Source organism: Osmerus eperlanus, chromosome 26 (genome assembly GCF_963692335.1).
Source record: "Osmerus eperlanus chromosome 26, fOsmEpe2.1, whole genome shotgun sequence".
Lineage (NCBI taxonomy): Eukaryota > Metazoa > Chordata > Actinopteri > Osmeriformes > Osmeridae > Osmerus > Osmerus eperlanus.
In genome coordinates, this window is record NC_085043.1 from 9,550,796 (window position 1) to 9,565,464 (window position 14,669).

Consider the following 14,669-nt stretch of genomic DNA (forward strand, 5'->3'; position numbering starts at 1 on the left):
GTCACGTCAGAAACTCAGAGGATTGGGCTTGGGTTCAGACTGAGTATATCTTACAAACATAGACAAGAGAGAAGGGGGGGTGAGATCTACTGACAAAAATCATGTTTGGGGAAGCTGAGATTACTCGGGGGGGGGGGGGGGGGGGTTAAACATATAAGAATTGTTCCAGCCCTCCCCAAAACCATTTTTAAAAAGGGAATCTGGCAACACATGCAATGGGGAACGACAATATAATGCTATGCGATATCCATGCCACTATCCAAATGAAAATCTTGAGTTAATTTCAACCACAGAACAAGAGATGGGTTCGCGGTCAGGCTATATCTTGGTATGAATATGACGGAACCCAAGAACAGAAAGCAGGTCTACAGAGCCCAGACTGCCGGGGCTTTGATGCAGAATAGAGTGGGCCTTTGTGGGCTTCATAGAGGAGAGAAACCTCAGTCTCTGGAGCCAGGATGCTTTCAACCAGAGAGAGGGAGAGGGAGGGAGAGAGAGAGAGAGGGAGGAGGGGAGAGGAGAGGGAGAGGGAGAGGGGAGGGAGGGAGAGAGAGAGAGAGAGAGAGAGAGAGAGAGAGAGAGAGAGAGAGAGGGAGGAGGGAGGGAGGGAGGAGGGAGGGAGGGAGGGAGGGAGGGAGGGAGGGAGGGAGGGAGGGAGGGAGGGAGGGAGGGAGGGAGGGAGGGAGGGAGGGAGGGAGGGAGGGAGGGAGAGAGAGAGAGAGAGAGAGAGAGAGAGAGAGAGAGAGAGAGAGAGAGAGAGAGAGAGAGAGAGAGAGAGAGAGAGAGAGAGAGAGAGAGAGAGAGAGAGAGAGAGAGAGAGAGAGAGAGAGAGAGAGAGAGAGAGGAGAGAGAGAGAGAGAGAGATGTACAGAGAGAGTGGCACAGAGAGTTATATAAAGAAACAGAGAGAGAGGGAGAAAGAGAGTAATATGGAGAGAAACAGCGGGAGAGACAGAAAGAGAGAGAATCAGAGAGAGAGAGAGAGAGAGAGAGAGAGAGAGACAGACAGACAGACAGACAGAGAAACATGGAAGTTTGCCTTCCAGGGAAAAATCCTACCCAAGGAATGTGCTTCGTATTCATCTCCTCTTCCCATAGTAAATCATGTTACAAAAAAAGAAAACCCAAGAACAGATCTGGTGATTTTGGGCCGTCCCTTCTTCTCATCACGAGAACCAACCGTGTTTCGACCATAAACGCTCTCAGCATGCTGCCTGTCCGAGAGCGGCTGAAACCTCATTCTGCCCGTCAGCTGAAAGGGCAGGGATTGGTTACACGCACTTTTTATAGGACCCTCTGCATGTGATCTTCAGGCCTCCATGTGAGCCCTGCCTGGTATCAGGTGCCGCTGACATGAAGCTCTGATGCCAGGCCAAACAAACAGTGGATGCATCCCAGCATCCTGACTGGCGAAAAAGTACCTCTTCACAGTCAAGTCTCCTCTCCCTCATCTCTGACTGAGAAACATGTTTCTCTGGAGGACGACTGGGATGAGGGGGGATTGGGGGGGGGGGTTTCAGCGAATCGTTTGACCTCGTTCATGAGCAAAGTGACGGAAAGTATTGCTCACAACAAAACAAGCGAGTTGTTTCCCCATCTGCATCTGGCCTGGATGGATTGGACGGGGGTAGGATGGGGGGCGGTCAGGTTGTGTGACTGCGGGGTGAACCGGAGCGGTGATTCACCGTGACTGAGGCTGGGTCACGTCAGGCAGGCCCGGCGTGGACTTGGCTCCAGGTCCAGGCAGGGCAGAGCCAGGTTCTGGGGCCTGTGGGGCCAGGGGGGGCCAGGGGGGGCCAGAGAGACTCACTGCAGCTGCAACATCCGGACGCAGTGTGTGGCAATGAGTGTGTGCCTGTGTGTGTGTGTGTGTGCCTCTGTGTGTGTTCCTCTGTGTGTGGGTGGAAATAATAGGTAGATAGGTACTTTATTAATCCCAAGGGGAAATTGCAGCATTGCCGCAGTCGAGATAACAAGACGTGCGTCATCCCATTAATAACAAGACAAAGCACACAAGTGCAAGGTTTATCAGGGCGGGGGGGTCCCCCCTGCGAGGTGAGTGGGGGTAAAGGGGGGCTGGGAGAAAGTCAGATGTGCAAATACACGCATTAATTCACTCTAATTTAGTGTAACAAACACCTTATTTCATTACACTGAGCGAAGTTTTAAGAGTGGAACCACCCAATTAGATTCAAATGGCAGGCTGATCGCCCTGTGTTATTCTGGTAGTCTGTTGCCTGAAAACATATGGAGCATGCTCGTGGACCCTGTTGCTGTGTGCTCATTGCCCCTGCAAACCCAATCCCTCATGCTGGTTTCAATTCCATAACCTTTCAGATCACGGTATAATGAGTCCAAATGGCTCGCACATGCACATTATGCCCCGTCGAATAATTTTTCCACCGAACCAATTTACCCCCATGATTAAATTCTTTTTTTTGTAAAGAGAAGAGAGCCAGATGAAGTATTGTTTTTTTAAGCGTGTGTGTGAGAGTGAGTGTGTGTGCGTGAGTGTGTTTGTTTAGAGGGTATGATGGTGTATGTTTGTGTTTGTGTGTGTGAGTGTGTAGAAGGTGGGTATGCACTGAATGTTTATGTATATTTTGTGGTGCTTCTGAGAAGCCTTTTTCTGGTGTGTGTTTCGGTGTGTTTCGGTGTGTGTTTCGGTGTGTGTTGTAATGTATTCTTGCAAGGGGGTGCAGGAACAGGGCCCAGTGCCGGGGCCATTAGCTGTTGTAGGTAAGCTCAGGGGACCTGAGAGAGAGGCTGCTTTAACGGCAGGTATTTCCTGTCTCTTGATCTTCGGAGGCAGAGCTCTCTCTCTGCCGGTGGGGGTTCAACCTTCATAACAAGTTGAGGTTTGATGCCAACAGTTTATTATTCAATTTTATTTAGGGTGTGGGTGTGTGTGAGGGGGGGGTGTACACTAGGGGGGAGGGGGTATATTGGTGCAAGAGAAGGGGCGACAGCCAAAAGGTCTCTCACTCTCTCGTTATTCTTTCACTCTCCTCACTCCTTTCTTCTTTTTTCTCTCTTTCTTCTCACTCTTTCTTCTCTCTCTCTTCTCTCTCTTCTCTCTCTCGCTTGTCTCTCTATCTTCTCGCTCTTCTCTCTCTCTCTTCTCTCTTCTCTCTCTTCTCTCTCTCTTCCCCCTCTCTTGTCTCTCTCTCTCTTCTCTCTCTCTCTTCTCCCTCTCTTGTCTCTCTCTCTCTCTCTTCTCCCTCTCTTGTCTCTCTCTCTCTTCTCCCTCTCTTCTCTCTCCTCTCTCTCATGGTTTAGAGCCTCTCTGTATTCCACAAGCTGGAGGAGGTAGTTTGGGTTTCTTCGCTGTGAGGAAAACAGGATGTGAGTTTTTAAGACCACACTAAAGGGCTTTATGACGGAGGGAGACATTGTTCAGACGTGTTCCTCACCATGTATACAAGGAGAACGTTGAAACACCCCAGTGCTTCAGATGAGAGGTGGATTTATTGGACTCACATGGGTGACATTTTTTTGTCAAACCTAATAGTAATTTGCTCCTCATTTGGGCTGACTGATTTAAGGGGAGCGTACAGTGAGGAGTAATTGGTTTAAGGGAAAAAGCACAGCATTGCATTTCTTTAGGCCTGAGACCAACCCCATAGTGACTTACTTGGTGGGTGATGTGTACTGCAAGTTAAATGTATGATTTTCTCATTCAAATCTTAAATGTAATGTGAAGACCACAATTTATATTTTCAGTTAGAAACCAGTTAGAAACAGGGTTTTAGATGAGTTTCTACAAAATATTAGTTTATAAACACACACACAAAACTGGAACATATTGCCCAAAAATCTATGTAGTCAACGGTACCAAACATCAGCAGAGTAGCTTACGTAACTGCCTTTTACATCAGCACCAGACAGAGGTAATCCATCACACTTCTCATCTCAATCATCACACAATTTATAGTCTTGGGAAATTTCTCCTCCATGTGTTTGGGATAGAAACTTAGAACTTGATCTAAGCCACATTGTGAGCCAATCGTGACCTTGAATGGCACAAGTATAGTACGGGATTGAAGCAATACAGTGGTGTCAAAATACTACCGACACATCACTCTGTGTGACGCTGTGCAGAGGGATTCTGAGGGGAACGCAGGGGATACGGCAGTCCTACTAATTTGAAGCCAGTTGAACAATTTTATGAACTAGGCTGTGAAATATGACTTTAATAATGGTTACAAATGGCAGCGCGGCCGTCTGGGGGCGAGGCTATGGCGGGAATAACGTGTGGAAAATGAAAAAGTCAAATTCCAACCCGGTCTCACCACCGCCACCTTGGCAAACAAACGCTGTTAATGAAATGTGAAAATAGTTGCGGGTGCGTCGACGACGGGCATGGCGAAAACCAGCTCCATAAACTCATGATTAAATCTTTGTCCCTGCGGTGTGTGGGCTTAATTCCATAAAGACAACTGCTTTGCTTTGGTGGCTGCCCTGAACAGTACAGCTCCAGGGACGAACAGACAGACAAATCAAACAGCCACGTCTGATGAGATTTAACTGGTGCCACTGCACGGTTTTAACGGGATCCTCGCCCCTTGGCATGGCCTTGCTGTCCCTCTACTACCCCTGCCCTGTGGTAGGATATTAAATTACCCTCAAATATAAAACACAGCGTTAAAAACAGAGATTTTTTTATTTGTTTTGTTTTCTTTGCTACTATATTTAGACCAAACATGGCAATGTATTTATCAACAAACAAGAATCAAGTGGGAGACTTATTGATGTAGGATTGTGATGCCCTTTTTAGAACATTATTGTGCTTCTTGCCAATATTATTCACAACAAAAATAACTCTGGCAGCCATGTTGATGCAGAAGCATAATTGCAATGAGTCAAACATGATTTTTTTTAAATGAAGATCCCATCTTAACAGATGCCAGACTTTGAGTGGACTTCTGTCCAAGCAGTAGTACTAAGACAAGTCTTGAAATCCTGCTCATTCCCAGCGAGAGTTCCCAATTGAACAACTCCACTTGCAGTCTGTTCCTGGGAAAGAGTTAAGAGATGTTGTTCATTGTCACATGACATTACGAATACCGACAGAACCTGACACCCTCTCTCCTCCTCCCCAGCCCCCCCTCCCTACCTCCCTCCCTCCCAACCTCCCCCACCCCCCAACCCACCAGCCCCCAAACCCACCAAGCCCCAGCCCCCAAACCCCAGCCCCACACATCTTGCCTGCAGATGTGGCAAAACCACAAACACTTCAAAGTGCCTCCCCTCAGACCAGCCTCGTACCCTGACGCCAACTGTAAATGTCCTGGACACGGCGCACGGAAAATATTAAACCCCCTCGCAACGGCCGCGCAGACATCTAAAACCCCCACAAAAACACTTAATGAGTCATCGTCCCGCGCTGCAACAGCACAGGAGTCTTCCCTGCAGTCGGCAGGGGGTCTGGACGTCTGGGTCCATCACTTTATCAGACGTCCACCTGGATGGAGAGAGGAGCAGCGGCCCGCTGCAGGGCGGGGAGTCAGGGGGGCGGGCGGGGGGGGGGGGGGGGGGAGCACTGCATCATGAAACTAAAGCTGGTCGGATTCATGAGAGAGAAGTCTTGAGGGAGAAAGAGTTGGAAAGAGAAACAGTGTGGAAGAATAGGCTGGGCGAGTGTACAGGGAGAGGGAGGGAGAGAGAGAGAGAGAGAGAGAGAGAGAGAGAGAGAGAGAGAGACAGAGAGACAGAGAGACAGAGAGACAGAGAGACAGAGAGACAGAGAGACAGAGAGACAGACAGAGAAAGACGCCTCTGGTGATGAATGTGATGGTAAATAGTGTTTGTACAGAAGGTCTCAAGGCCTCTCCTTCAGTGCCTCCCATGAACTTGGTTAGATAATTATATAATTGCTCTGGGCCCCTAAAGCACTCCTAAACACACACACACGTGCACACACACACACACACACACACACACACACACACTGGTGGGCTGGTGATTGGGAGCCACTGGCCCACATGCTCACAGACATTCTCATGGAAGATGAAATACACTGGGTCTCCCACAGGGCCGCTGAGAAGGGGAAACATGGCTGAGGCTTCTCTGATTCCACATCCCCAGGAACTCTGACCTCCAGCCTAGAAACCAAAACAAAATCCCCCTCTTCCCCGCCAAGCCAGCACAACAGGAAGATGGGGTCTGGAGGAGGGAGGAGAGGGAGAGGGGAGAGGGAGGGAGAACAATGGAGGCTCTCTCTTTTCTGAGACGGGCTCTTTTTGACAGCTACAGGCTTTTGTTCTGAAGAAAAAAGGGGCAATGCTTTACAAGTGTGCCAGACATTGTATCCTGTAGTGTGTTTCTCATGGAAGATCCTCGGTGTTGAGGGCTAATATCAAAGTTTGTACCACCCCCAGGGACAAACAGCAAGGATCAACAGACAGTATGAAACTCTGACCACTTTTATGTTCTTATTTGACCCGACAGAGAGTATGTGTGTGCGTGTGTAACATGTGGAAAGATGTGCCTGTTTGTTTGTTTACCCGCGTTGTGTGCAAGGACATTCGTGTCTACGTGTGTGTGCGTGCGATGCGAGTGTGGACGTCCTGGCGTGGCGTGAGGGAGCGTGTGTGTTGCGTGAGTGAGTGTGTGTGTGTGTACGGCAAGACTGTGTGTGTGTGTGTGTACGGCATGACTGCGTGTGTGTGTGTGTGTACGGCATGACTGCGTGTGTGTGTGTGTGTACGGCATGACTGTGTGTGTGTGTACGGCATGACTGTGTGTGTGTGTGTGTGTGTATGGCATGACTGCGTGTGTGTGTGTACGGCATGACTGTGTGTGTGTGTATACGGCATGACTGTGTGTGTGTGTGTGTGTGTGTGTGTACGGCATGACTGCGTGTGTGTGTACGGCATGACTGTGTGTGTGTGTGTGTACGGCATGACTGTGTGTGTGTGTGTGTATGGCATGACTGCGTGGGTGTGTGTACGGCATGACTGTGTGTGTGTGTGCGTGTACGGCATGACTGTGTGTGTGTGTATGGCATGACTGTGTGTGTGTGTGTACGGCATGACTGCGTGTGTGTGTGTGTGTTTACAGCATGACTGCGTGTGTGTGTGTGTACGGCATGACTGTGTGTGTGTGTGTGTACGGCATGACTGTGTGTGTGTGTGTGTGTGTATGGCATGACTGTGTGTGTGTGTGTGTGTGTGTGTATGTATGGCATGACTTTGTGTGTGTGTGTGTATGGCATGACTGCGCATGTGTGTGTGTGTGTGTGTGTGCAGGGGCGGTTGCTCAGCAGCTGGATGGATGAGGTGTGATCCATACCTCATGCTGCTATGACAGAGGAGCAGCCAGAGAGCAGGGCAGCGACTCACAGACCTCTACCCCCACACCATCCCTCACGCTGGGCCGGCAGGGGCGCCTGGCCCTGGGCGCCTGGCCCTGGGGCCTGGCCAGGAGTCTGGCTTAACCCCATTAGCTCGGAGAACGGCACGGCGTATTTGTTTTCGATCACGGTCGGATTCGAAACACCCGTCCAGATCTACGTGTTTCCAATATCGGGCGATGAGATCTGCTCGTAAATGTTTTACGATACAAATGCAATTCAAATCCTATTACAAAGTTGTGTGTGTGTGTGTGTTGCGTGTGTGCCTATTACAAACTTGTGAGTGTGTTTGTGTTGCGTGTGTGTGTGTGTGTGTGTGTGTTGCGTGTGTGTGGTGGGACCCTCGACATTTCAAAGCTATCAAGAGATTCTCGAATCTGAAAGTGACTCCATGTGTTTTTGTTTTTCCTCTGGAGTTCTTCATGAAGCGCATCATGCGTTTCCTTCGCTGATTCACTTAGGATGCAGTGGTCGTCATACCAACACCGGCCATGCTTGCTCTGCAGTGATGGCTTCATGTTTATCTGTCTTTTTCCAGTAAATGAATGTCTTGCAATGATATGGAGCAGGTCAGAGGTCAGCTGGGTGTTAAGGGTAGGGATCAGTTTTGTTGGGATAATTCATGCCAAACACACACACACAGTAACAGACTTGAACGCTGACAGGTGTCGAAGTTCAGCTTGATCATTATGTCAATCATGTGTGTGTGTGTGTGTGTGTGTGTGTGTGTGTGTGTGTGTGTGTGTGTGTGTGTGTGTGTGTGTGTGTGTGTGTGTGTGTGTGAGCGTGTTTGAGAGAGTGAGAGAGAGGGGGAATGGGGTGGGAGGCATGTTCAAAGATAGGGAACTAGGTTATTTGCCACACATAAACACACACACACATGAACACACATTAATACACACACACACACACACACAATGGGTCAATCAAACCCATATCATGTACCGTGAGCATGGATTCAATTTGATAAGTATGGCAGCGTTAGCAAATGACAGCATTAAACCTTGTTCTGCATATATAGAGTTTCGGTAAAATGAACACAGATGCTTCTCCTACCCTGTACCCTGACACGTCAACAGAAACAAGGCAAAAACACATGCCTGTGTGGCTGTGTTGGCTGTCTGTGTGTATGTTCTGCCCCGTTCTCATAGGACCCACATAACAAGAGGAAGGACTCCAAACTGGGGCTCCTTGCCATCGTCAGGCCGCGCGGTGAGTAATACGCTCTGTCAGAATCTGGAGTCTGACGTTTTCCACCGCAGGCGAGCCACCCTTCGCACTGACGGCTACTCGCTTACGACAGCTGCGTGGTAATGACGCTGTGTCGGACATGGCCCTAAAGAGGCAGGTGATGAGATGACTGGCTGATTGGTTGCCCACTGGGCCGCCCCTCAGGTCTAGCCAATTAGAATCTAAAGGCGGGTTGTGTTACGGTGATGTGATAAAAAAAAGGGAAAAAAAGTATAGGCCTTCAGGTAGTATTTCAATATTCTAGTTCAATACTCCTGGGCCAAAGTAGGAAGAAAATGTTTGTGATAATTGAAGTGTGTAAAAAAAAATAAAAAAAACTTTTTATTGTGAGTGATTGCCTCCATGGCTGTGTTCGTAAGTAAAGAGAACTAGGGTAAACAACAGTCTAAAACACGTTGCTTTACGGGACACACCCTTCGTGTTTCTGACACATTAAGCAAACCTTGCGGGTGCCTGTAAAATAAAACAACATCTTTCTCTCTCGCCCATAAAATAAAACAACATCGCCCCTTTCACAAAAACACACAGGCTGCACTTTTCCTTTTTTTAAGGAAGAGAATGACTGTAAATGTGTAATTACATTAATAAAATGAAGCCGGCTAGTAAATCACTGCCTCTACGTATGCGCGTGTGTGTGTGTTTTAAAATTGTGCACCGTCTCGTTCGTGCATGTAGGTGTGTGTTCGTGAAAGCTTGTGCAAGTGTGCGTGGTTTCCGCGCATGTCTTTTAACACGCACTATAGCTCGTGCAAAAGCCTGTGCGCTTTTCAGCTCTTGCGCGCATGAACAAAAGTGTCTGTGGGGTGGGATGCTATACAATGGTAACAAAGGCATTAAAGTTCCTCCAACCCTCCGGCATAGCTCCCACTGCGCTACCTCTGGCTGGGGCGGAGTGCTGCCGTGGCAAACTGGCTACATCGTGCCAGTTCTGTTGTAATAAAGACATTAAAAAGCTCCTCATTAAACTATTTTGGGCACGGGGTTGGCGAGGGAGGGGCGCTGGGGGGGTTAGAGGGGGCATGGACATAAAGGAAGAGGCTCCATGCCAGTGTTTCTCTGCCAGGGCACCTCTGTGTCGCTGATGGCTACAGTGCGGTAATTACAAACACATGGTTATTAATGGGCTTTAGAAGACCTGTGGGATGAGTGGGAGAAAAGAGAGGGAGAGAGAGAAGGAGAGAGAGGAATGAGGGGGTGGTGGGAGAGTGAGAAAGACAGAAAAAGGGAGAAGAGGGGAAGGAGAGGGAAGGAGGGATGGGAGGGGTATGAGGAGGGACGACGCAGAGAGAGAGAGAGAGGGGTGAGGGAGAGGGAGAGAGAGGGAGAGGGAGAGGGGGGAAGGAGGGAGAATAAAATAAAAGAGGAGCTGAATAAACGAGGGAGAGAGTTGGTAAACGTCAGAGAGAGGCGAGTCAGCTGCGGTCCCCTCCCAAATTGTCCAGAACCCCCGTCAACACCTCATCCAGGGACGGGGCACAATGGCTACCAGCTGAGAACTGCCTGGAAGAAGGTACCGGGCACGGAGCGGTTGTCCATGCCAACTTCTCCATGGCGACCGCTCTGTTTACATTTAATGTGAGGCGTATAAGGGGGCAGGGAGCTGTGATGTGGTGAGGGGGTAATGGTGCTATCCAGGCAGAGCCTGGGCAGCACCATGAAGAGCCCGCCTGAGAAATGATCAACACCAACAAACACTCTGATGAAAGAACCAGGCCTCTGTTGCACAAATGCTTCGTTTGGCGTGTAAATTTAGACGGGCGTTAAGAAAAACTTCTGTGGTGGCGACAGCACATACATTTATAAGGGTTGTAGCTCATATTAGATAAACAAACGTCTGAAATTGAGTGACTGAACAGCCCCTCTCATCCCTTCTCGTTTTATGAGATTGACATGGGCAGAATAATGGGATTTTAAATGATCAGTTAAGCTTTGCTGTCGACATAGAGATGTTATTTTATACAATACAATATTGCTATAATTTTGCTCAGAAATCCCTGGCTCTTGCTTTAAACACCCTCATCTCCAATGGCACACACACACACACACACACAGATAACAATAGAAATGTAATTGACAGACTACTATCTTCACTGTATTGATGTGAAACATACGCGTGTTCGTATGCACAATGTGCTATTGATTAAAGAGTTGGCTGTTTGTGTGTGTGCGCGCGTGTGTGCATGTGTGTGTGCGCGATACATGTTATCGGTTCCCATGCTACCACACCACCAATGTCTCAGTCTCTTAAGATCAGCTGTGCCTGTTGTCTGCAATTTTGGCAACTGTGTCACCAACAACATAATGGATCCTGATGTTCATGATCAGACCTCCGGATCATAAGGCCTATTTTGTATGCGAAATACCTTAGCAAACACAGTCCTGGCCTAAATTAAACTTTGTTCTGTGTGTGTTTCACAGACCCTTGTATTAGGGATAATTGCAGAGAAATCTAGATTAAATCTAAATGTACTTTCTCGGCAATGAAAAAGAGATAGTCTTTATGATGACTGGAGACCACTGAAGCGCCTTTTAATCGTTTCTCCAACCAGCTCCAGAACGTGTCTCACCATTCAAAGCAAGATTAAAACGAGCACAAACTCTACCCGATGTGCTTTGGAAACTAAACAACATCAGCTGTTCTAACAACTGGCTTCTACTGCTTTTAAACTAGCTTGTTTACATGAATGTTTTCAATCAATCCATTTGGAAAGACCCAGTGTGTGACCTCTCTTCTCGACTCCTATTGTTCTGTATCGTAACCAGAGTGCTAATTATACAATGACAATCTGGGGGGTCAACTTCTTCTCCAGGGCGTAAAGTAATATTTCCAATTACAGGTAAGAACGATATATAAATGTATCGACCCCCCCGACCTGTTGTTTTTACCTCTTTTGGGATAAAAACCCCCCGTAATCCGAACCCTGATCGTAACCCTATAACTCTTTGAAATAAATCGAATCAGATCAAATAGAACGAAACACTCCCTCTCAGGGAACGCCATGACTGAGCGATGACTCTTCTCTCTCTGCACATCCATAACAAAAGTATTGCTTGTATCTAATTCAATTAACTCTGCAGTCTTGGTAAAGGCTGACGCTGGGGCTTTCCAGATAATAAATCTGGATTCTCTGCTCTCAGCAGGGTCGCCCCCAACCCCTGGGGCTGCCAAATACCCAAATCCATGACTCCTGTTCGTTTTGTTCCCCTCGTTTAGAATCTAATTAAATCAGGTAATAAGGGTGTGTCAAATGCGTTGGAGTAAAGCGCTTATTTTATACAAGGCTGCCTGTAACTCCAGGGGAGATGGAAGCACTGTTGTACACATGTATACCCATGCCAAACCATAGACTACTAATAGGCGTTCTCACACACACACACACACACAAACTCACACACACACAGACACACGCACACGCACGCTTTCTCTTTCTAATTGGGAGCAGATGTGTGCTGTACTCTGGGAAATTAGAGAGAGAGAGAGAGAGAGAGAGAGAGAGAGAGAGAGAGAGAGAGAGAGAGAGAGAGAGAGAGAGAGAGAGAGAGAGAGAGAGAGAGAGAGAGAGAGAGAGAGAGAGAGAGAGAGAGAGCTAACCCTAAACCACAGTAAATTCATGAAATGGCTAATGAATAAAACAACAGTGGATTAAATGTGCCAGAGCTATGAATGATTTGATAAAGGTTCTGATTTCTGACTCCAAATTGTGAGGCCATGCGGTCGGCAGGTGTGTTTGGAATGAGCGAGCGTATTTCTCTCACAATACAAACTGCTCTGATTTGTCCATCTACTTTGTGCACTATAGACTTGCGGCTCAGCGAATGGGCTGTCATCACCGCAACTGCTGCCTGCCTCGGATCCCTGTGCTCGATGACTCATCCGTTGGTGTTATTATCAAGTCTGGTCCGGGTCAATCTGAAGTTGCAACACTTCTGTTCAGCCACTGGCCTCAGCCAATCAGCAAGTGTCTCTCCAGCTTCATGTCTCTCACCCTAATCAGCGAGTGTCAGCATTCACTCATCACCAGGTTGGTGCAGACTCCAGCTCTCTCTCTCTGTCTCTCTCTCTCTCTCTCTGTCTCTCTCTCTCTCTTCCTCTCTTCCTCTCAATGTTCACTGAGTGTGTCTGTTTCTTCTGACTGTTTACCAGATTCACTTTAACACAAGATGACAGGCCGAATCCTCTGCGGGACCTATTCATCTGCTCAGCCAGGAGACAGGCGGCTGGGCTGAGGCTGGAGCGGGGGCCGGGGCTGGGGCTGGGGCTGGAACGAGGGCTAAGACAGGGCCCAGGAATGAGACTGAGTCAGAGGGCTGAAAGGCTAGGGGTTTGGCTCTCGGGCCAAGCCCTGGGGCTGGAAGTCAGTGGGGGCGAGTGTGTCTGAGAGCCTGCTGAAAGCCAGGGTGTTGTCCAACCAGCTCACTTGTGTACCAAAGGCCCTCAAGCCTGCCAGAGGAAACAGAGCCAGGAGGCAGGTGAGACAGGGAGCCATTGTCTGACCATGTTCCTCCGCCGTACAGGTGGGACTCCTCAACGCCTGAGAGCATGCCAGCGTTCAGATGTGTGTGGGGACACACTCCAAGAACAGTAAGAGCACTGGCACGGCAGTGCCACGGCAGGAAACAGGAGCCACTTCAGTGGGTGGTAATGATGGCTGAGGGATTGGCTGTCTGTCTGACAGCATCAGACGCAGGCCTGAGAGAGGCTGTCTGTATCTCCACCAGGAACGACCTCTCATCCCTGCACAGCCTCACGAGAGAGAGGGGGAGAGGGGGAGAGAGGGGGAGAAAGGGAGAAAGGGAGAGGGGGAGAGGGGGAGAGGGGGAGAGAGGGGGAGAGAGGGGGGAGAGAGGGAAGGGGGGAGAGGGGGAGAGGGGGAGAGGGGGAGAGATAAAGAGCAATCGAGTGCAGGATGTCAACTGGGGTTAGCTCTCCAAACTGAGCGCAGATGGCGGAACGAGCGGGTCAGGGATGCAAATTAAAGAACAAATTCAGAACAGGAGCAGAGCAGGCTTGTTCTGGAGGGGAGAGGGAAGGGGGGCAGGGGGGCAGGGGGGCAGGGGGGCAGGAGTCCACCGGGCATGTGTGCTTTTTTAAACAACAATTAGACGTGCCCTCGGGTTGTACCTCAGAGCTACGAGGACGAGTGTGACCTCTAATCATCCCCAATTTCTCCCGAGCCCTCTGACTCTCTCTCTGTCTCTCTCTCTCTGTCTCTCTCTCTCTCTGACTCTCTCTCTCTGTCCCTCTCTCTCTCTCTGTCTCTCTCTCTCTCTGTCTCTCTCTCTGACTCTCTCTCTGTCTCTCTCTCTATCTGACTCTCTCTCTCTCTCCAACACAAGCCTCTGCAGGCTGGCTGTTCGTTTGAGTGTTTCCTTTTTGATTAGAAGTGAGCTTTGCTTCTTTACGTACGGTCCTGTGGGTGAGGTCAGCGCCTGCACTTGCCAAAAGCATCTTGCTCGTGTCGTGTTCAGAAACTGATTACGTCTCACATTCATCTTGAACGAACTAATCAAGTGTTACGGTCATATAACCGTTGTTTTGACTGTTTCTGATATAGCGTGCATGCTACTTCTTTAGGTAGTAAGGGTATATCAGGGTACACATCACAACTGGCCTGCAGACTGTCTTCATGGACGAGACCCGAAAGTGAGAAACAGGAGGAAAGAGAGCAAGCAGGAGAGAGAGAGAGTGAATGAGAGAGTGAGGGAGTGAGAGAGTGAGATAGTGGGAGAGTGAGAGAGTGGGAGAGTGAGATAGTGAGAGAATGGGAATGAGAGAGTGCAAGAGTGAGATAGTGAGAGCGAGACAGTGAGAGTGAGAGAGGGTGAGATGGTGAGAGAGTGAGAGAGTAAGAGAGAGTGAGAGAGAGAGAGTGGGAGAGAGTGAGAGAGTTAGAAAGAGAGAGAGAGTAAGAGAGAGTGAGAGAGAGAGCTCCCTTGCCCTTCCACACACCCCCAACACACGTGGGCGACAGATCTGACATGTTGAACTTTTGAACTGCACACATCATCTGAGTTCATCAAGGTTTCCCTCCACCCCTCAAGTATAGAAGTGTGGGGGTGGGGG